Consider the following 20700-nt stretch of genomic DNA (forward strand, 5'->3'; position numbering starts at 1 on the left):
TTAAAATATGCTTTCATTTTGGACATACAGTTTGTAGTTTGCTTGTTTCGTTCAACTTTTTCTCCCAAAAGCTCTGTGTTACGTTGGAGAAACACGTTAACTTTCATTCATATCTGCAGACGTGCGCGTGGGTCACGTGACTAATATGTTTCTCTTTTTTCCCGCAGAAAATGCCATAAAATAGGAGTGATTGTGGACTAATTTATTTTTGAAAACATTTTAGCAGTATATATCCCCTTTATTTTCATAATATCCATTCATTGCAGACATGCAGTTCGTAGTTTGTTACGTTCAACTTTTCCTCAAAGGATCTGAACGCTTCTGATCTTTTCCATAAATATATGCGGGCTGACGTGGGTCACGTGACGTGACGTGAGTTTCTCTTTTTTCATATAGGAGATCTCGTGAAAAGGTACGTTGCTATTTATTAATTATTTTTATTTACATTTACGGACCCGTGTATAGGTTTCATGCTGTGTTGTTGCGACTTTGAAGGACATTTAAACAAACCGGAAGAATGTTGTTCAGGAACAGACTGGAGAGTTCTCTGAATTTACTTAGCGATTTGTTTTATTCAATAATCTTTTACATGTTAGACATGTTATTCACACTACAAGTCTAAATACTGTGTACAATGTCTGATCTTTTCCATCATATTTGTGGGCTGACGTGGGGTCATGTGACGCGAGTTTCTTTTTTTCCCCTGTGGAAAAATCTCGTAAAATAAGATCGTCTGAGGTTTAATATTTACGTTTAATGACATTTCTAGGGACTCATGTACTCTGTCGTAACGTCCATGCAAACGTATTTTTTCAACATCAACTAGTTGAGTTTAGAAATACACTGTAAATAATAAAAAAAAACGTTTGGCTCTAAACTGGTTTGTATGGAAGCGATTATGTAGCATAAATAAAAAGCAGTGACGTCATCGCCCCGCCTCCCCTCTGCTAATGCTTTTTCTAAATGAATATTGCGACAAGGTGCACAGGTTGGATGTTAAAATGCAAATGCAATCCCCTCTTTGCATTTTCGTTTTAATTATGACACAGAATAAGCGGTTTTAAGTATAAAATGAAAAAGCATTTTGAAATATTGCTTTTTCTTTTTAATTTTGAGTCAAAAAATGCAGCTTCATTTTGAAAATTAAAAAGCATTTCTGTTAATCCATTTTAATTGTCAAATTAGACATTTCTAAATGAATTATGCTACACATTTACCAGGGACCTTTTTGAAAATGAAATGTCAAATACCATTTTCTTTATCATTTTAATTAAGTGACAGAAAAGCTGGGTTGAGGAAGGAAATGAAAAAGCATTTTGAAGTATGAATTTTTCATTTTAATTTTGAGTCAAAAAATGCAGCTTCATTTTGAAAATTAAAAAGCATTTCTATTAATCCATTTTGAATGTCAAATTTGACATTTCTAAATGAATTATGCTACACATTTACCAGAGAACGTCTTGAAAATGAAATGTCAAATACAATTTTCATTTTAATTTTAATTAAGTGACAGAATAAGCTGTGTTGAGGAAGGAAATGAAAAAGCATTTTGAAGTATTGCTTTTTCATTATATTTTTGAGTCAAAAAATGCAGCTTCATTTTGAAAATGAAAAAGCATTTCTGGTTTTGACTTTGCTTTTTATTTATGTTACATAATCGCTTCCATAGTTTTGTGATTGGTCCCACGTTTATCGGGAAGGTTAAGTTCTACAAGTAAGCCCAGCGACAAACAGGTGTTTATTTTTTTACAGAAATTAATGTTTCCATTACTAATGCAAACTTTTTGTTTTGCAGGTAGTTAAAGAAACAAAACATAAAATGTTTCTCAGAGGGAAGGTATCATGTCGCATGACAGATTGCAGTTGTTTTTTATACAAACTTTATTGACTGTAACAATTCAAAACAACAATTCCCAACAGCAACCAGAAAGAAACAAACCAGAGGATTATTATGACATTTTTCACAAAAACATTGAAACTGACGCACAGATTGAATGTTTTAAATGCTTTCTTATTGTCAGAGTTTCTTATTGTGTTCATGTTTTGTTTGAACTCATTGATAAAGTTAGAAAAATGGGGGGTATGATTTCTAACTTTGTATTTATGAATGTGCCATATGAATAAAAATAAAAAAAGGTTAATGATGTAGAATTGTTCTTTTTTATGGGATGGGCAGTGGGTGAGGCACGACAGATTACAGTAAAACAGTCAAACTGCTACCACAATAGTGTTGAACTTCTGTTGAGAATAATTCATTCATAAATCTGTCTATATATTAGAATATCAGCATCTGGATCATTAATGTCTATTTTAACATAAAAGGGGCTAAAAAGAACTAACATCAACAAACAACAACTACTAATAAATATTATAGGAAATAAGGAAACTAAGTATAAAAAAGTAAAACAAAATAAATGTACATAGTATAATATTTATTATTGTAAATAAAAAAAATAAACATGTCTGACTAAGAGTGGGGGTTGAGGTCGGGGTTTTTTTTGTCTCTTTTTTGGAATCCAGCGTAGAGGCCATGACCCCCCCCCTGCAAGAAAAGTAGAGAAGGTTCAAACAGTGATAGACAACGGGCTACAGTCTGTCCACTCAGTGCTTACATGACGACTGTTTTTAATTTGATTAGTGTCAATTATCCTTTGTAGGAAATATTAGTATTATTCAAATATTCATGAATAATTACAATATTACATTGATTTTTGACGCATAGCACAAAAGCATCAAATAATCAATATCTAACAACTTGTAGAACATGAATAATAAAACTTGGACATGCATCCATCATCTACCCCTTTTGTCCTTTTATTGACAAAATTAGAAAATATTTATATAATTTTAAATAAACAAAAACAACAAATTAGGCTGATTATTATTTGGACGCATTTATTTGCGACCAAGCAAAAAAACGGATGGAAATCCATGTTGAAGAGGCACGTTGCTGGATTGTCCATACGTATTTTAACCATAACCCCGCCTTCTTTACTTGCAAATAGGCACTTCAAAATAAATAAATAAATTCATTAATAATATATACAACATAAAACATGACGAGCACTCCATTAACTCCATCTGGGTTTCATAAATGAAATAAAAACGTTTACCACTCAAAACAATCATCAGAACTCTAACACAGTAAATATGCCAAACAAATTAATAAAAAGCATTTATATACATTAGACTTCCACTTTAAAATAATAATAATGTAAAATAAAAACTGCTCCTTTTTTCTTTAAATGTCCTCATTGCATATTAATCTTTTCCTCCAATCACACGGCTGCATTCTGAAAGATGAAAAGTGTAAACTTGTTTAAGAGATGTTTAAGAGGAAAACTGTAAACTAAGATAAATGTGTTAGTTAAAATAAAGTAATAGTGCATAGTTATTTTATAATAAAAGACTAAAAAAGGCAAATTAATAATACAAAATCCAAATCTTTACAAATTCGGCAAGTATTTTGTCGTATTACTTTTTACTGGTGGAAATGCAAAGAAAAGCGACAAATTAGAAGAACTGGTTTGAACATGAATTATTGCACAAAGACGGAAAGGTGGGCGTGTCTCCAGGAAAGAGATCGTCATGACAACCAACATGATTTTTGATACGGAGGCTGATGCTTCAAGGAGAAAAGAAACGTCAACAGCCAGTGCTGATCAGAACACAATCCAATGTTCTCATCATTTGAATGAATCCTGAAATGTTCATCTCTTGCTGTTTGTCTGCATCTCTTGATGAAGTTTTGCTGCAAAATAAACCCATTAACCATCACTGTTCTGTCTGTGATGGAATAAACGCCAGGGCTACTATTGTAAGATATACGGTAGTCAACATTTTCTTGGAAAGGATTCTTTTTAAATAATATTTTATAGAATCTTTTAATAGTGTGTAAAATGTTTTTAACTACAAAGCATTTTAATTGCATGTTATATGTTTTATATCAACTGTAATGCCCATTAAAAAGAAAAGCACAAGTAAACTTGAACTGAATTATTTCTTTCTTATTAAAGATTTGAGGAAAAGTGTAAAAATAACCACCAGATGAATAATTCTGTTTTTTCATATTTCTTTGGAGAAACATTTGTTGAGGATAAAAAAAAAACAGGAATATCTCAAAAACATATCATTTTTGCTAACTGAGCAAAATAATTAGATTGTACCAGGATAGTAAAATGTCAGGAGTTGGGACACTGGTGGACGGCTGTGGGGCTGAAGTGGCGAGAGGATGGATGTCTGAAACGGTTGATGGTTGGACGGCTGAAGCACTGGAGGGCTGCTGCTTTTTCCAACCTTAATGGATGAAAATGATGAAATGATTAGTGTGGTTGTTTTGGTGAGACATGACCAGATCTGCTGACGGTTCACAAATGAAAGTTTCTAATCAAACTAGAGTTCATGCAGATTGAAGATGTCGTGTCATCAAGCTTCCATGAATAATGAGGAACAACAACAGACTAAGGTGAATGTAAAATTATTATTACCAGTGTACCTGATACAAGGCCTTCATCCAGGCAAAGCACGTTTGTGCTTGATCAGGTAACTTAGGGCACCTTAGGGGCACAACATGTGTGTGGTAAGAGACGGGACTTTTTGGCAGGTTTGGCAGCAATTTTTGTATCGTCATCGTCAAAATTTAAATTATCATATAACACTGTGAACAGATCGACAATTGGTTAATGACTCTGAGTCACAGATGGTAAATACATACCAATACAGACACTTCATCACATGTGAGGCGTTCTCTTTTGGCCTGAAATCTTTGTAGCCCGCCTGACATTTGGATGTTTTGGCGGCCACAGCGATCACCGCTTTGCAGTTGATGCAAGAAGTTGTCGAGCCTCGTGGCAGATTCAGCTGAAAATAGGAAAAGCAGAATTTTTATGTCTCCAGTTCCACATTCTGGGGAAAATATTTCCATATTAATAACAATGGTTGTTAGTTTTACAATTAAATTAAGGTAGCAATTGAAGTCTAACAGTTTTGTAAGAATGTGCAGGTTATTATTTCTGAATTTTAAAAAGAAAAGTTATAAAAAAAAGGTCATGAAGACTTGGTTTTGAGCTGAAGATGTCTTTACCTTATCCAAAATGATTTCTGGAATAAAACTGGTAAAAAAGCAGTTTGACTGGATCAGAGAAAAGGTCTGAGCGAGTGTGACGTCACCCATTTCCTTCCAGATCCATCATAACAAATTCAATTCTGTCGTCGTTTCTCTGTGATACAGACGTCACCACGTTGGAGCCAGTTGACAGTAATTGATCTGAGTATCAATTCTATGGCAACTACTGTCGCCAATCAGGAGTAAGCTTGTTGAAAGTCCACACTGCTTCCACTGAAAGTGAGCTTGGTGGAATTTGTCAAAGAAACATTCAAGGTGGCACATGCTATTACTGAGGCATCTGTTGGTCAGTCTATAATTTGAATAACTTGTGATAAAGAAACAGTTTTGTAAAACAAATAACTGGAATTAGCAAAAACATGTTTAAAAGGGTATCACAACAAGAAAGGTTAATCTGACCCATAGAATGACTAACTAACAGCTGTTTGTTTCTCTTTAGAAGTCTAAAGGATTTTGGCTCCTTGTACTTCCTGTTTGGAACGTGAGGGGGAGGAGTCAGTCAGTCCAGGTCTCTGAGACAGACTGTTTTAAAATATTTACAAAACCAAGTCGAGATGATCGTTGTTACGTTTTTTGTGTAAATTTGGAGAAAAACCCTAAATAGGTCAATCATAACACTTTAATATATCAGTAAATTACTGTTCCTTTTTTTGCCGGGAAACCGGCGGTGGCGCGAGCGCTGCCATAACATTAGCTAATGTAACCCCGATTCTCACAAACCTCCCTTCCTCTGCTCGACCACAATAACTATACAGTCGAAACAAATAATTAATACATTTTTCTATGATGATCATAGTAACCTGCAGTCGTGTTACGTTCAGTCTCTCGATGGACTGGAGGCCGTATATTTTTCAGCCCCGCTCTACAGTGATAACAACAGCTGCATTCATCTGTCAGATGAAAATACTTTCAGATGATCATAAAGTATTTTCATTAATGCCTCGTGTGTTCACATTTCTTACCTTTGAGACTTCTTTAGCTCGTGCAGAGATGCAGAAAGCGCGACAACCAGATTACCTTTATTGACGCCCAACACCCACCGACCGGCGCGCGGACACGTGGGGGTGGGGTGGCTTTATGTGCACGGCGCGCACGCATGCGTATTTGCACTAACATTTTCACATGGCCTCTTTGGCATATAAACCTAACATTTCTATCATTTGTGTCTAAATTACGAGCATTAAATAACACAACTTGATTTGTGTGTGTCAAAAAAATTCCATGTTGGGTCTAAATCAGATAATTATTGTTCATCACATCAAATATTTACATATTTACTGTATTATACTGTTTTCATATATTTATTACTTTTATCATCTAAATTGTCCTAAGATTTATGAAAAAATGAAAATCACACACTGAAAAATAGGGTTTGCTTTATCAGTTTATTCTGCATAATGGAATGTTTGGCTCAAAACTGAGCTCTTTGGCATCAACTCAACCATTGGGTTTGGAGGAAGAGAATTGCTACCTATGACCCCAAGAACAGCTTAACCAATGTCAAACATGGAGGTGGAAGCATTATGCTTTGTGGCTATTTTTCTGCACAGAGCTACGTCACCACGTTGATGGAGCCATTAATGGAAAATCCTGAGTGAGAACTTCCTACCATCCTTAAGTCAGGACCCTTCAAATCAGTCATGGATGGGTCTTCCAACAGGTTAGTGACCTAGAACCTACAGCCAAGGCAACCAAGGAATGGCTGAAGAACAATCATATCAAGGTCATTGAGAGGCCCAGCCCATGTCAATCCTATGGAGAGATCTCACAGTCGCCAAGCAACAGCCACCAAATATTCACGATGTAGAAGGGTCAAAAGAAGGGCAAATGCATTTATATCAATTCTTTCAACTTGATTTCTTTCTAGGTTTGCAATTCTGCACAACAAAAAAAGGACAAAAACTTTTTTTCCTCCAAATAAAGGGAAAAACCTTGAAACTTGATGTGAGTTCTTGGCAACTGCCATTTCCCAAATCCTGCTCATACTGGACCCGCCACGCACATCTCCATGTCTTGGATATAAGTAACTTGCCAATAACAAAGACTTATTAAGGGTCACTGAGGTGAACTTTGTAGACAAGTGCGGAAACTGTATAGTGTAAGGCTGATCGGCAAATAAAAGACCATGAAAGTCATCTTGGACTATAGTAGGCACAGAGGAGGGTTTATAGCTTCCCTTTCCTGGGCATCCCCATCTCAGCTGATCTAACTTGGTTTCCTAACATCCACGACGTTATCAAGGCACATCAGCACGTCTGAAGCTGCTGGCAACCTACCGCTCAGCCAGTCCAACTGCATCATGGTCTGGCTCTCAGATCAAACTGAAGAAGAGCAGCAGAAGCTTCAGTGCTGAAGATACTGGAGCAGATCATCGGCTACCCCCTTCCCTACCTGTCATCCTGTCTGAGTAAAGGGACGTGTCAAGGACAGCACCCTTCCTGCAGCTAACACACTGATAAATACACGTATCACTCCACACTTCTAATATTCTTAATTTCTCATGTCATTTACCCCTAATTTAAGAAAACTCATTGTCATTTTGTTACATTTTACTTCAGTCTTGCAACAATTAAAATGTAGTCTGTACCCTGACAAAGGGTTTGGAGATGCATTGCACATTTATTATATGAGTTTAATAGGACAGTGTTTTATTCTAAGGTGTTGGACATACAAATCAAAGGCCAAACGTTTGAGATAAAATGAGAAGTGTCTTCAGCACAGGTGTGAGCACTGAAATGTTTAGCTAGTGTTGTAGAAACTTGAACGGAGGTAAAAAACAATGTAATTGTTGAAATTTAGGTTGAAAAAACCTTCATTGATGCAGTTCCGAAAAAAATCTCTCATTTCAATTAAAAGTAATTTATTGGTACAAAGTTGAAATGAGGTTTTCCTTTATATAAGCCTTTTTTTAGGGGTGGAGCTGGGGCTTGAACTGCAGAAAGTCCCCTCCTCAGCAGACATGTCCTCATGTCCTCTCCCCATCAATGACTCTGTGCTGCCTAAAAATGAAAAGAAGAAGAAAACACATAAATGCCACAAGCCCTGGACATCCATGCAGATCACAAAGTGAAACCTCCTGACTTTGGGGGGCAGAACCTTCCAAAAGCTGGGAGGAGAGCTCTTCAACCACACTTCAAGGACCCGCAGTGCTGCTGGACTTCACCCACCGCAGTCTGGTCAGCAGCATGACATCATAGAGCCTTTAGTTCTTTACCATGGCACCATAACCTGCAATCCATCACATCATGCTTGATCAGTTATGCAACAACTTTAGAAAGTGTAACCCTTGTGTTATCCTAGACACTTTAGCATTGGGAGTTGGGTCATCTAGACCCACTAGACAGTGCTCTGAACCTTTTTTCTTCAATGATTTGTGATCTTCACTGGTGTCCATGGATTACATGAAATCTTTCCACCTTTATCCACCTTTGTCATGGTAGGGAGAACACGTCAATGGAAGGGTGGGGTCATAGGATAGCACAAGGGTTACAAAAGATTTTTACCATATGTTGATGACACGGCTGATCCTTGTTTTCCTGATGCTCAGACAAAGCCCTTCAGTGTTTTTCTCTGGGTCATTTTGATTGGTCCTTGTGGGAAGAGATTAATGTATTAATAATACTGAAGAAGGGCGTGGTTTGAGCAACGACATGTGAAGACGTTTAGCCTTGTGGCTCCGCAGAAATACCCGATTTTTCGGTTAAATAATAAACATCTAACGTCCTGAACCGATCCACCATCTCCAGAAACGCTCTCTTAGACCGAACTGAAGACGTTCATTTGTGATGTCTGGATCAAGAAATACCAAAAAGTCAGAGACTGCCAAAGCTACCGAGAGCAGCCCCGGGTCAATGGATATGGCTAAGCTAATGGATGCTATCATGAACTCGGAGAAAACAGTACTGGCTAAGATTGCTTCGCTGGACACGAAAATTGAATCTAAATGCCAAATGCTGAACGAAAATATGGAGTCGCTCCGACGGGATTTCAAAGATCAACTTGCAGGTCTGATAAGCGAATTCAGTGCTAAGCTAAGTCCACTGGAGGCTAACATTGCTGACAATCGGGCCCAGATAGCTAGCTTGGAGAATGCTACAAACAACTACTCCGACAGAGTGGTGAACATGGAAGAAGAAATGTGCCGCTTAAAAGCTACTGTGACAACCCTGACGGAGAAGACAGAGGACCTGGAGGGAAGGCAACGCCGCTGCAATATTCGCATTCTCGGGGTAAAGGAGCAGTTTGAAGTTGGCACGCGGCCTGTTGACTCGGTGGCTAAGCTACTTCAGGATGTTTTGGGCATGGATTCGGCCCCCACGCTGGATAGAGCGCACCGCGGCCTGCAGTCCACCCCGGCCAAAGGAAAGCAACCCCGGCCACTTATAGTGAAGTTTCACTATTATCAAGAAAAGCTGGATGTGCTTCGCAGAGCAGCTAGGAAAGAGTCTTTGGAGTATGATGGCAACAAGATCCTTATTTTTCCCGATCTCCCAGCCACAGTGGCAAAGAGAAGAGGAGCCTTTAAAGAGGTTAAAGAGCTGCTGCGAGGATGCCAGGGCGTGAAATATGGGATGCTGTACCCTGCGAGGCTGAGAATTTCTTCAAGTTTGGGTGAGAAAATATTCCTGGACCCCGCTGCAGCCAAAGACTACACCCAGAAACATCTGGTGCACAACAACTAGCAGGGAGACTGAGACAAATGAAGGAGAGTGTTCTGGAGAGGGAGGTTTGTTACATTTTAGTTTAGATTCTGTTAGATGGGAATATTTTGTATCCTAGGTATTTTCTGTTATGAGCATTGTGGTTGGTGAGTATAGTGGTTGGACAGGTTTACATGGTACACCAGCTCATTGGGGGGAGGGGGGAGATTCGGGTTTAATGTGTTTAGTCTGTGTGTTATTTTTTTTGGTTTGTAGGTTGTTGTTTTTTTTTTGTTTTTGTTTTCTTGTTGCAGCTCCAAATATATATACCTCATCCTTGTGTGGGTGTGCACCCTTATGAGAAGATGAAACCTAAGTAGACATGGCTGCCCGTATTACTCTAAGACAAACAGTGGGGCCCAACTCAGTGACATTTCTTACATGGAACGTTAAGGGGCTTAATAATCTGGTCAAACGGAGGAGAGTCTTTACACATTTGCTGAATTTCCAACCAGATATAGTCTTTCTCCAGGAAACACATCTGCGTGCCGCTGATGCTCATAAGTTATCTCATAGCTCTTTTTCACAGACACATCACTCTGCTTTTGACACAAAGGCAAGAGGGGTTGCCATACTTATTAAAAAAAACCTTTCCTTTGTCTGTACAAATGTGATTCAGGATGCTAATGGTCGTTTTGTTATTGTTGCTGGTAAATTGTATAACACCCCAGTTCTTTTGGTTAATGTCTATGCCCCTAATTGGGATAACCCACAATTTTTCACAAGCTTGATTGCAAAGTTAACGAGTTTAGACACTCATCACCTCATCATGGGTGGGGATCTAAACTTAGTTCTTGATCCGATTCTTGACAGATCAAGCACACGTCAGTCAGCAGCGACACCTAAATCAGTTTCTGTTCTCAACACATTCATTCAAAATTATGGTGTCTCTGACCCGCTGCGTATTACTGAGCCATCAGCAAAACATTACTCTTTCTTTTCTCCGGTACATCATTCATACTCAAGGATCGATTACTTTTTGGTGGATAATATTTTTACTTCTCGGATCATTAATTGTAAATACCATGCTATTGTTATTTCGGACCATGCTCCTGTGCAATTGGACCTTTCATTTCCCACGGCTCATGCCCCGCAACAACGGGTGTGGAGACTTGACTCAACCTTGTTATCAGATGAAGAATTTTGTAAATATATTTCCTCACACATTGATCTTTTTTTGGAAATAAACGACACACCTGATGTTTCTAAAACTCTAATATGGGAGTCTCTTAAAGCATATTTACGCGGGCAAATAATCTCTTTTACAGCTCAGAAGAACAAAAAGTGTGGTGAGAGACTTAGGGAATTAACCGAGCTCATAGCAAATCTAGACGTGCAATACGCCAGCAACCCAACACCTGATTTATATAAACAAAAGCTTTTGCTACAATCTGAATTTGAAACATTATCAATTAAAGCAACAGAGAAGTTACTGCTCAGAACAAGGCAAAGGGTATATGAGCATGGGGAAAAAGCAAGCAGATTGCTCTCCCACCAGCTGCGACAATCAATCTCTAATCATTCAATAACAGAGATTAAAACAGACTCAACTCAAGTAGTGACAGACCCCAAACCAATTAATACAGCTTTCAAGAACTATTATCAAAATCTCTATGCCAGTCAAAGTACATGTAATTCCGATGAAATTGAAGCTTTTTTGGAAAAACTAAATATTCCTTCGATGGAATCAGATCAACAACAGACACTTGAGAGACATATTTCTGTGGCTGAAATATTGATGGCAATTGGTTCATTACAGAATGGCAAAGCTCCAGGTCCTGATGGATTTCCATCAGACTTTTACAAGGTCTTTGCTAACAAACTTGCCTCTCTACTCTGCATGGTGTTTGCAGAAATCCATGCAACTTCTAAACTGCCTCAAACATTATCCCAAGCCACGATTTCAGTAATCTTAAAAAAAGGCAGGGACCCCCAGAAGTGCGAATCATATCGACCAATTAGTCTACTTAATGTGGACTACAAGATTTTAACTAAAGTCCTAGCGCTTCGCCTGGAGAAAATAGCCCCCAGTGTTATTCACGAAGACCAGACAGGTTTTATTGCTGGCCGCCAGTCATATTTTAACACCAGGCGTTTGTTTAATATTTTATATTCCGACCACTCTGTTGATGTTCCAGAACTAATTGTCTCACTCGATGCTGAGAAGGCCTTCGACTGCGTGGAGTGGAGATATCTGCTGGCTGTACTGCGCAAGTTTGGCTTTGGCTCAGGGTTCATATCCTGGATTAAAACTTTGTATTCAATGCCCCTCTCATCTGTTCGCACCAATAGTACCGTCTCTGAACATTTTGCCTTGCATAGAGGCACCCGTCAGGGATGCCCGTTGAGCCCACTACTTTTTGATTTTGCAATAGAGCCGCTGGCAATAGCCCTACGAACAGACAAGGGAATTACTGGGATCAGTCGGGGTGGGGAGGTACATAAAACTTCATTGTATGCTGACGACTTACTTACATCGCAAACCCAGAGGAGTCTATTCCGAGGATGTTAGAACTACTTAGCTCCTTTGGATCTTTATCAGGGTACAAACTGAATTTAGGAAAAAGTATCCTTTTTCCCATTAACCAACTGGCAAGAGACTGGGATTATTCAAAATTTCCACTTACAGTAGAAAAAAAAATCATTTGCTTATCTTGGAATTAAAATTACAAATAATTATAATACTCTTTTTAGATACAACTTTTCCTCACTTTTGGAGAAAACAAAGGCAGATCTGGCCAGATGGTCAGCTTTACCAGTTTCTTTAGCGGGGCAAATTAACACGATCAAAATGGCAGTTCTGCCTAAATTTATGTATTTTTTCCAGATGATTCCCCTTTTTCTCCCTAAGGTATTCTTTACAAAGTTAGATGGACTCATATCTTCATTTATATGAAGGTGGTTTTGGCTTGCCAAATTTTAAATATTATTACTGGTCAGCAAATATTGTAAAACTTTCAATTTGGCTCCGCACTTTTAAAGAAAACAGAGGACCCCTCTGGTCCACTATGGAAATCACCTCTGATCTCCCCGCATCACCAGTGTCATTTATGTGTGCCTCGTTGCCAATCACTAAAAATATGAGCTTCAGAAACCCAGTGATTATACACACCCTTAAGATCTGGTTCCAATGCCGTCGCCACTTTGGGTTTCAGCGGACTCTCATTTACTCACCAATCTCCTCCAATCCATTTTTCCAACCTGCCCTAAATGATTTTGGTTTTAAAACATGGCAGAGAAAAGGAATAGTTCTTTTTACTGATTTATTTGTTGATGGTTCATTTATGTCTTTTGAAAGCATCTGTAAAAATTTTGATATCCCCAAGTCTCATTTTTTTAGATACTTACAGGTCCGTAGTTTTGCAGGGAAACACTTCACCACTTATCCAATACAACCACTCCCCGGTACTCTCGAAAATTGCTTGCAGTCTCAACCCACCACCAGAGGTCAGATCTCGCAAATATATAATCAACTACATCACATTGACCCTACATCACTAAGTCAGTTGAAACACTCCTGGGAGCAAGACCTGAATTCTGAGATTCCAGAGGAAGTCTGGAACACAAGTATTACCCTCATACATTCAACATCTATCTGCATTAGACACAGTTTGACACAATTCAAAGTTTTTCATCGCTCATACTTAACGAAGGCTAAGCTGGCAAGGATATACAACAGCAGTGACGATCGATGCCCAAGATGTAACCATTCACCGGCTACTATGAGTCACATGTTCTGGTCATGCACTGCCTTAGATAGGCTATGGGACTCTGTTTTTAAAACATTTTCACATTTGTGTGGGAGGAAAATTGATCCCAATCCATTCACAACAGTGTTTGGTGCTCTCCCGAACACAGAGGGACTAAACTCATACCAAACGAACGCAATAGCTTTTCTATCTCTCCTGGCACGTAGACTAATTCTAGTGAAGTGGAAGGATGAACGGCCCCCTTCCTTTGTCCAATGGGTGAGAGAAGCCATGATGTGTTTACAAATGGAATACCTCAGGTATAACATACAGGGCTCAACAGGCAAATATTATAAAATGTGGGCACCTTTCATAACATATATTGAGGGTCTGCCATTTACATGAGGTAAGGGGTTTTAAAGAATATATCAGCGGTTTTAAGAGGGAGCTGCAGTGTATGTGTATATAAATGTGTTTTGTTTTTTTTGTTCTGTTTTGTTGTTGTTTATTACCCTATAAGAGTATGTTTGGTCTATTTTAGTTGTCTCCTATTTGGGTTTCTGTCGGTGTTGTCTGTTTTATAAAAATTTGACTAAGGGAATCTATAAGTAAGCTGTGTTTCACATGCCACTGGATGGCAGTTTTTTATATTTTTTTTTTTTTTTTTTCTTCTTCTCCTTTTTAACTTGTTCTGTCCAACAGCTGAGCAAACAGATTAGAGCTGAAGGCTTTTTGTGTTGGACAGGTTTTACTATCACAAAAAGAGGTTATATAGCTTCAAGAAACTAGAGTGTAGATTTGTATAAACCCCTTTTTGTCGTATTATTTTTTATTTATTTGTTACATTTAGTGTGTGTGGGGAGGGAGAGGGGAAGAATGTGAGGGGAGGGTGGAAGAGAGTAAAAGGAAGAAAGGTGAAAAGGTGGGGGATACAAGCACTGATTTGACTAAGTTATTAATTTAAGCTGTAACAATTATACCAGATCTGCTGGAAAGACGAATGTTACATCAAAGGTGAAAATCTGACACTAAGATGAGCGAGAAAAAAAAGCTGTCCATCAATACACTGTAGGTAAGGAGGAGGGATGAAGCAGACAGGGAGCAGTGTGGAGTGTGCACGTGCACGTGGGGGTGGAGATACATGCATGCTGCCGACGTGAACCGTGTGTTCATAAAGGGAGCCAGATCCTACCCAGCCAGACCAGCCAGACCAGGAGAGGGGAGGAGAGCCCCCCAGGCCAGAAGCCCCCCCAGCATCCGGACCCAGGCAGCCCGGGAGGGGAGGAGGAGGGGACCGCCCACCCCACCAGCCAGGCACAGAGAGGGCCCCCCTACAGGGGCCCCCCCAATGCCCAGAGGCACAAGCGAACCCAGTGTCCGGCCCCCAGGCCACAAGACAGGAGCGCTTAGCCGTACCAGGCGGCGGCCATGGGGGCCACCGGGCGCCGGACACCGAGACAAAGGCCAGGGACGAAGCCAGGGCCCCCGGAACCCAAGAGCCGGCCACCACCCGACCGGCGCCCCGTCCCCGCAAGCCAGCCCAGGCCCGCGACCTTAGCAACCCAGGGATCGCCACGCACCCACAGCCACAGCCACCCCCCTAAAACCCTACGCACTACCACCCCCCCCCGCCATAATATCTGACCCCCCCTCCCCAACCCTCTCAGTGCCCTCCCCTCTCTGTGATGGGGAGGGAAAGCCCCAGAGGGTCCCAGCGAGCCAGCCCCCAGGTCGGTCCTACCCATGCACTCACACACACATACTCACAATCATCTGGTTACCCTCCCTACCCCCGCCGCCAAGCAGCAACCCCCCCCCAGCCGGCCGACCCCCAGCGCCGCATGCCCGACCCCTCCCGCAGCCGACAGGACACCCATAAGCCCGGCCGCCCTGAGAGGACCAGGCGGGTGAAGGCCGGCCGCCCCCCCCCCGACCCCACCCATGTGTGGAGGTGTGGGAGTGCTGTGTGTGTGCTGCAGGTAAAATAGGAGGTCACCAGTGTGGGGGGATCCACCGCTGCCAAGCCGCAAAGCCCCCCCACTCCGGAGTCCCTCTGTGAGTGGTGTGTATTTGCTGTGTGTGTGCTGCTAGCATGCAGTGTGTGTGTCTACAGAGAAAGTTAAAATTGTGGGGGGGCCAGCGAAAGGTGAGCACGGATGTTTCACCGTGCCCCCCTCCACCAGACCCTCTCCACAAGGCCCTAGATGAATCAGAGTGTCTAATATGCAAGTAAAAAGCGGGGAGGAGGGCGGGTGCCAACGAGAACCCAGAGAGGGGCATCCCCAGTGAGCCCTGCCAGCATACCCCTCCCATCCAGATCCCGGGGCCCTATGTGCCTGTGTGCAATATTTGTTTGGGTGAGAGCGGGGAGGAGCGGGCGGATGGGCACAACCGGGGGAGAAGGCTCCCCCGAGCGACCGGCCCCCCAGCCGGCCGCGGTAGGCGCCCCCCCTCCCAGAGCGGCCGGGCAGCCAGAAACGCCAAGCCAGCCGCAGTCGGAGGCCAGAGCCTCGCGGCGCCGAGAGACAGCCAGCAAGGAAGGGTCCCGGTGCCAGAACGGGGGGGCAGGGGGTCCAGCCCCACCATTCATACCCTGGCCCCCCTAAGGACTAGCACACTGCCCCCCCAGCCCCCCCCCCCCCCCCCAAAAAAAATAAATAAGTAATAATAATAATAATAATAATAATAATAATAAAATAATTAATATAATAATAATAATAATAATAATGAAATAAACCCACCCAAGTGAACCCATTAACCCCTGCTGTGACTGCGGCGCCGACCCCCGGGGGGCCAGGCCACGCGCCAACTACCGGCCACGGGCGAAACGGATGGCAGGTTTTATGTTACTCTCATTTGTATAGGCCTGTATATGTACGTATATATGTATATACTTGGTTCTTACTTATTTAATCTTCTACGACTGTACAGTTTTAAAGCTGTTTTTTATATGTATGTGTGTTTCTATAAAAAATTGAAAATCTTTAAATAAAGTGTTCAAAAAAAAAAAAAATAATACTGAAGAAATGTAGAGATATTCCACATCAACAGCACGAGAGTAACATGAAAGAAACAAGCCAACATTTATCTACAACATTACCACAGTCTTTACCTGGAGGTATCATTCTGGTCACGTCTGCTCCAGCTTTTCTGACTTCCGCTTGTTCCAGCCACCGGCCTGAACGGCGAGGATGTCTGTGCAGAATGAAAGGATCAAAATGTATTAAACTGAGAAAACAAACTACACAAAAAGGATGCATCTTCAATGAGTATTTACCAATATTTGACACATATGTACTCTGAACATGTGTCTGCTGAAGAGAGGAAGCTGTTCAGTTGGTTCAGTCCCTTTCCCTGAAGTTGTCCCTTCTTGATTTCATCCTCGGATCCTCATCATTTCAACCAAAATGTATGTTTGCAAACTTTTGAAACATAAGGGATTAGAAAAAAACTCCAACAGGAATAAGGGCAGAGGCCCTAAGGGAGATCCAGGACACGCTGGGGAGACTACGTCTCTCAGCTGGTCCCGGGGTCCCCCAAGAGGAGCTGGAGGAGATGGAAGTCTGGGCATCTTTGCTTAGACTGCTGCCCTCATAACCTGGTTCTGGATGAATGGAAGAAGATGGATGCATGGATGGAACATGTTCAGTCCTTTCAGCAAAACTCCACGATGGCAGACTGCGATCCTTCCTCATTTACTTTGCCAGAAGACTTGGTGGAGGACTCTGGTGCTGCCACAAACTTACCTGCTCCACATCTCCCATCTCCAGGATTCCATCAAAACAAATGAATGTCGTATATTAACATGATGATATGACACAAAATACAATAAAACATATATGCAGGCATGTTCATTTTCTTAAGGAAGAAGACGTGAAAATAACTTTACATGTTCTATTTCCCCATGAATGCAGTTCAAAGGAGGTCACCACAGTGTTTTTGGTCAGAAACGCATCTTCAAAATAACCACTGAGCCTAAAAGAACAGAAAAGTTTACATAAGAAAAACATTTATACCATCAAAAATGTAGGTGAAAAGAGAATTTTACACACCCCAGTTGGCTCTAAAACAGTACATTTTGCAAGTTCCATCCACTGCTACAGCCAACATGGAGGGACAGCATGCAGGACCCTGAAACAGATGAACCTGACAGCCTCTCCATCACAAAGTTAGCAGAAGATCAGTCCAGGAACTATTTGTGCATGTTGTCTCCAAATAACTGACCAGTCTGAGAGAGGAAAGGGAAAAAAACATGAGGTTCTTTTTATGTATATACATACATACATGCACACATACAAGAATCAGGAATCAGACATTCTGATATTTAGCTATTATAAAATCGTTCCCAGTGTTTTTTTTAATTACGATCATTTTGTTTTTTTAAGACATTTTTCTGCAACACAGCAGCTCATTGTGTATCTGTTTATATTTTTGTTAATGTTCTCAATAATGAGAAAAATGTTTGATCTTAAAAACATGACTTCCATTGGAGCGGCTCTTTAACTTTGTTGACCACGCTAGGATAAATACATGTGGTCAGCCAAATCAGCCATAACTGTTTAGACCAGGGGTCTGCAGCCTGAGGCTCCACAGCCACAAGTGGCTCCTTGACCCCTCCTCTGTGGTTCTCCGACAAAAATTAAAAATGTTTTTAATTCAAACAAATATCCTATTTTTCAGACGACACAGCGCATCACGCAAAACAAAACAGTAAGATAAGTCAAACTTTACTCAACTTGGTGATCTACTCAACAGTTGAAGCAAAGTATTACTGTGCCAGGCTCCTGACTACAGTACCCATAATGCTTCAATAATCTATCAAGCGGTGATGCACAATATTTTAAGAAATTCCAGCATTTATGACGAATTTTTTTAAACCTGACAACGTACCACAAAAAATCCATTTGAGGTCAATACGCACAATTTAGAGGGCCTATACCATGCTAGCCATTTAGAATAAACTATTTCCTCGATCTCTGAGGCTCCGCCTTTCTCTTCTTGTGGGTGTCGCCTATTTCATGACATCAACCTAGAGTCGGCGTCGGCAGCGTTTCTGCGTTTCTTCCATCCAAACTTTTGCAAAGATGGATGTGAATATCGTGCAATGAAAGCATTTTGCTGATCACCACTAGCTCCATTGAGAAAGTGGGCGTGTCTGTTAGCCTGGAGGCGGTTTTAGCTGCACAGGCTCTTCCTAGAAGAGGCTGCTCTTCACTTATGATGACGTCACAATGTGAGGACCCTCTTATTGTGAATTGGGAGGGGCTGGTGCTCAGAGGGTTTCAGAGGAATGCTGAGAGATGCGTGAATGGATCAAAATACCCCTGTGGATTAGTTTTTGTGAGGAATTAACATTATAATACACTTTAAAATTTTAAAACGTTGATGTTGCATGATATAGGCCCTCAAAGAAATACTGGCTGAGATGTACTAACAACATAAAATCTACAATGTGTAAAAAAAAAAGCCATTGTAAACCCCAGTAGAGTTATCCAGTTTCCAAAATAACATAAATGCAAATGAGTGTTTGATTTTCTAAAGGCTGAAGAGACACCTTGTGTGTCCTACTGAGTTCTGGACAGTGAGACATTTGAAATGCTCTTAGATGTTTAAAGGGCTGCAGACCCCCGTTTCTGGCTAAATGACCCAAAAGGAAACTTACCTCTGCGGAGACCACGTGACGTTTCCGCCCCCGTCCTACAGAAGAGGCCTTCACCGTGATCCTGCTGCCTTTTCAATTTAAGATGGAAAAACGCCTCGTCATTCAACGTTTATCCTAAACAGCCAACACGTTTTTACCAAAAACCCATCTCTGGTTTCCCAAATCTAAACATTACATTTCTACAGAGAAAAGTTCAAAGCATCGCCCACCTTCCAGCTGTCCAAGAGTTCTTCAGCCGCGCGCCTTCCTGCGGGTTCATCCGGGGGTTTCCGGGGGAGTGGGGTGGGGGTGCCCGTATGACGCTGCGTTCACTGGCTTTTCGAAATGCGCACTTCATGTCAATTGGGGCAAATTGAAGGCTTAAAAGCCTGTTTACTTTAGATAATATATCCTATTTAATATATCCTATTTAAAACATTATTGAGAATTACTACAGGAAACAGTGATGAAACCTTTTTAACAGATAAATTAGAGCACTTCATTGTAATACTATAATATATGAGATACGTCAAAAAATTGACAGTTAAAGAAAAAAAGAATATAATTGATGCTAATATTTTATAAACTCCATCAAAATAATTGTTTCACCTCATTTATCATAATATTTATAGTTTTTTTTTATCACACACCATTAGACTCGTAGTGTAAATAAATTAAAATGCAGAAAAATCAATTTAAAGAACTCTTTGGTCCGTCCCTGAACTCAACATTTTTCCGGTTTGTTATCACTTGTAATATTGATGAGTCAGGACGACCTCCGATGTTTGAACAGGCTTTAATTATCACAGACTCGCCATTCACCATGCACTTCAGTCACATGTACAACACCGCTTCCTAGTGTGTGTCTCGCGATAACAAACAACTCGCATACGTCACATCCCCCTTTTTAACAAGTAATGAAACAAATAAAACATTTGTATTATACTAAAAAAAATATAACATCCCAACCCATAACAACATTTCCTTAGAATGCTAAGTAACTGAAATTTACTCTCTGTACCTAGCAGGTAATCTCACTTGTCTGCCAGATCTGGTTCTATAAAAGATAGATTGGTTAGGAGTCTCATTGTCATGAGCATCAACAGTCTGTTCATTGTCATTGGGTTGCTCAGTATGTTGACTCTCATCATTGTTGTTTTCCTCATTCAGACTCTGTCCCTCTGCTGGTGGAAAGGTTTTCTCCTCCGTTCTCCTCAGACGTTTCCTGTTTCTTCTGTAAAGTCTTCCATCAGGTGTACGAACCACAAATGAACGTGGTTGCTCATGCTTGTGGAGAACCCCTGCAGGCTGCCATGTTGTTCCTCTCTGCATCCTTACATTCTCACCCGAATGCAAGTCTGGAAGATTTCTTGTCTGTCTGTCGAAGTAAAGCTTTTGCTTCTCCTGTCTTCCTCTTAGGTGTTTCTGTGCTTGAGCTGATCCCTTTGGAGTGAGTAGAGAAGTGGAAGTTGGTAACTTTCCTTTGAGTCTTCGTCCCATTAGCAACTGCGCCGGGGATAAGCCTACACTTTCCAGTGGTGTATT

At 40.8% G+C, this 20700-nt stretch overlaps 1 protein-coding gene and 1 long non-coding RNA gene across 8 annotated transcripts in view; both read right to left on the reverse strand.

Moving 5' to 3' along the window:
* The window catches only part of LOC105353823 (hemicentin-1), a 62558-nt gene that overhangs the window by 8433 nt on the left and 33425 nt on the right, over positions 1–20700 (reverse strand). The window lies entirely within an intron of this gene.
* Positions 1999–19749, reverse strand: LOC105356622. 7 transcript variants are annotated; one of them, XR_002872338.1, is made up of 13 exons: positions 19386–19749; positions 19177–19244; positions 17567–17742; positions 17404–17489; positions 16792–17278; positions 16627–16709; positions 8629–8715; positions 8207–8353; positions 6088–8124; positions 4715–4860; positions 4496–4556; positions 4167–4296; positions 1999–2542 (listed from the first exon to the last, which is right to left on the reverse strand). It is a non-coding gene; the product is annotated as an uncharacterized LOC105356622 (long non-coding RNA). The 7 variants fall into 7 exon arrangements; XR_002872340.1 differs by lacking the exon at positions 4496–4556 and having other exon boundaries at positions 19386–19748; XR_002872342.1 differs by lacking the exons at positions 4167–4296; positions 4496–4556 and having other exon boundaries at positions 19386–19748.

The sequence above is a fragment of the Oryzias latipes genome, chromosome 20, assembly GCF_002234675.1.
Source record: "Oryzias latipes chromosome 20, ASM223467v1".
NCBI lineage: Eukaryota > Metazoa > Chordata > Actinopteri > Beloniformes > Adrianichthyidae > Oryzias > Oryzias latipes.